The following is a 3,656-nucleotide window of genomic DNA, read 5'->3' as shown; positions in this document are numbered from 1 at the left end:
TCATGGCTACTTATCGAGTTCCAGGCTACCCTACAGGCCATCCTGTCTCAAACAAAACAAAACAAAACAAAACAAAACAAAACAAAACAAATCACACACACACAAAAAAAAACAAAGCCACCATCACCTGCCACAGCAGCAGCAACCACAAAGCAGGAAGTTCCTTCAAAATCATTAACTGTAAGCCAGCCCCAATGAAATGTTTGCCTTTAATTGGGCAAAGCTGCAGTGCTCATGGTGTCTGTTCATAGCAATAAAACCCAAACTAAGACAGCATGTGTTTATGAAATGGAAAGCAATGGCATTTTAGGAAACCAAAGACAACAGATGTGGAAAAATATGGAAAAGGAAAGAGGGGTGAGACAGTACCCTCTGAGCTGTACCCCTAGTGTTTCCCCCTCTTCTCCCCTTCCCTTCCCTTCCCTTCCCTTCCCTTCCCTTCCCTTCCCTTCCCTTCCCTTCCCCTCCCCTCCCCTCCCTTCCCCTCTCCCTTCTTTCGCCCCCTCTCTCTCCTGGCTGAGACCTTCCTGTGTCCATTGGATTCATTTCCTCTATAATGTGGGTTTTTCAGTTTTTTATCAGTCTATCCCTACTCTGGATTTTTTTTCCTGCCAATTGGCTGCATTTGAGGCTTGGAAGCCAAAGGAACCACATGTATGCACTTTCTGGTTCAAGGAAGCAGGGGATACAGGCATAACATCTACCTAGACTGTGAGAGACAGGTCATATGTTAGAGACTGCTGGGTACCAGCACAGTCAGTTGACAACTATCTCTGCAAAACTTAGGAAAGGCATGCCATGTCTGGGAGCCTCAACATTCCAATCTGTAAAGTGGGACAGTTTCTTCAGAAGGTTTGTTTAACAAAGTAAGACCAACATGTATGGCTTAGAATGTGATTCGACAGGCGTTCATTTCATAGCATATATAAGCTCTTCTGGATCCAGCCCACAGCATAACAAGTACAGATGAGCACATGCAGAGTATATGGTGTGGCTCCTACCCCATGTCTCCTAGGGCTTTGCAGAACACTAGTTCCTTTTCATGACCTTGATTGTGACTTCCTTTGGTTTTGTTGTTTCACATTGAACCGCCCTGTTTGAGAGCTATTCAGAAACCTTCTAGAAAATTTCTTGTCTGCTTTGTTTGTGTCTTTTGTTCTTATCCAGATATTGTGCTGACCACAGATGCTGACTGTTAAGCCACTGTTTTACGTAGGCTTCATCAAGCACATCCCACCATGAAAAGAGAATTAACTTCTCAACAGCAAAGGTCCTACCTTACTCTTTCCCTGTATCTACACGGTGACTTGCACTGTACCAGACCCCAGGCTAGCATGATGCACTCTCTTCTATCACTGCATTTAAAGAGGGACTCCCCCTCCAGGGTTGTCATGCCACATGAAGAATGAATGCATAATGAGGTGTTTGATGGGTACCCTCTGCCTCTGAATGCTGACATTGTTGAGTTATGCTCTCAACCCTATAACAACCTACTTAAACATTTAAATCATCATTAGCGTGTGCTTGTATATGTGTGATGGATAGGGGACAATTTGCAGGAGTGAGTTCTCTCCTATCATGAGGGTCCCAGGAATCACACTTAGCTCCTCCTTCAAGTTTGCCAACAAGTCCTTTCAAAGCCAAAGTGTGTTACTGTGGGTCTAGGCTGGCTTCCTGGAAGTGAATATTCTGCTAGCAGCCTTCACATGAAGATGTAGAACTCTCAGCTCCTCCTGCACCATGTCTGCCTTGACTTTGCTATGCTCCCACCCTGATGATAATGTACTAAATCTCTGAATCTGTAAACCACCCAAATTAAATGCTGTTCTTTATAAGAGTTTCCTTGGTCATGGTGTCTGTTCAAAACAGTAAAACCCAAACTAAGACAATTTACTTTTTTATTTGCGTGTTTGTGGTATATGCACATATATGCACATGTGTGTACTGGTGTTCATATGTGTGTACTGGTGTTCCCATGTGCAGAGGTCAGAAATCACTATCATGTTTCTTCTTTTATTGTTCTATGACCTACTCTTTTATTTTGGGGGAGGGCCAGATTTTCTCACCTTTTGGGGGCTAGACTGGTTGGTCAGCAAGGCCCTGAGATCTGCCTCTCTACCTGACACTGGAAGTTTAGATATATACTGACATACCTGGCTTTTATGTGTGTGAAGACCTCAGGTCTTCAAGCTTGTACTGCAGACATTTTACCAGTTAAACAGTGTAAATTGATTTTTATTTTAAGTGTATGAATATTTTGCTCCAATTTATGTCTGATCACGAATTATGTGCCTAGTGGTTTAAAAGGCCAGAAGAGGGCATCAGATCCCCTGAGACTGGAGTTTCAGATGATTGTGAGCTGCCACATGGGTGCTGAGGACCAGACCCGAGTTCTTTGGAAGAGCAGCCAGTGATCTGAACCATTGATCCATCTCTCTAGCCTCTTTATCCACTTTTTAACCTGCTTCCAATTAAAGGAAGTAGAAATCTTCACATTGAAAGATCCTGACAGAATGTAAAAGGTCACAGAAGCCCTGAAATTGGCAAGATAGATGTCACTGTTAGCAGAACTAGCTTCACTGATTTAGAAAAGTAGAGGCACACAATGCTCTGGCCACTCCTTGAACCCGTGTGTCTGCCAATGTTTTGACCGTTCCTTCAACCCATGTGTATGCCCACTGATGAAGCCCATTGCCAGGTGTTTGTGATATTGGTTGCTGAGAAAGAGTCAAAAAGTCTCCCCAGCAACCACAGCCCGGCCAATCCTGAGTTGCTACACCTGCACCAGACTCTTTCCTTGTACCCCTCCCATACCCATTTCTTGAGAATAGACATTGTTTAGATCTGGAAATCACCTACTCTCCCCCTTGTCCTTTCCCCCCTGAGGGCCTATAAAAACTGGGTCCTCTTTCCCCTCGAGGTCGACTCCTCTACCCCTGCGTGGGATATGAGTCGTCCCCAGAGCTCTGGCTTTCCCCAATTAAAGCCTCATGTGGTTTACATCAAGCTCAGTCTATGGTGAGTTCTTGGGTGTCCGCTATTGTCCTGAGGCCTGAGCGAGGGGCTTCTTTCAGAGTCTTTCAACATCATTTGTCATTTTTGATAGGGCATCCTGCAATTGCAGCAAATGCATCAACATTAAGGTTATAGATGCTCCCGCTGGATTCTCTTTGTAGGTTTTCTTTTATTTACTTATTACCTCCAAAAAGTTTTCCTTGCCATTTTTTAAAAATTCGTTCATTTTACATGTATGGGTGTTTTGCCTGCATGTGTATCTGTGTACCACATGCACACAGTGCCCACTGAGGTCAGAGGAGGGAGTCAGATTTTCTGGAACCAGAGTTACAGAGAGCTGTGATCCACCATGTGGATATTGGGAACCAAGTCGGTATCTGTTGGAAGAGCAAGAAGTGTGTGCCCTTAGTCACTGAGCCATCTCTCCAATCCCCTTCTTGCCGTGTTTTTTGAGAAGTAATTTGTTGTGTACACTACAAAGTTTCCTTGGGAACAAATACTAGTCTACAAAAACTTGTATGACTCATCCGAACCAGCACAATTTCCTTAATTATTTCAGGCAAATCTTCCTGTGCCAAACATAAGTATAAGTTGGAAGCACTTAGTTTCTGATGGAAATCCTTCTTTTAAGGTTTAGATTA

The sequence above is a fragment of the Mus musculus genome, chromosome 10, assembly GCF_000001635.26.
Source record: "Mus musculus strain C57BL/6J chromosome 10, GRCm38.p6 C57BL/6J".
NCBI classification, from domain to species: domain Eukaryota; kingdom Metazoa; phylum Chordata; class Mammalia; order Rodentia; family Muridae; genus Mus; species Mus musculus.
Note: the sequence above shows the minus strand (reverse complement) of the source record.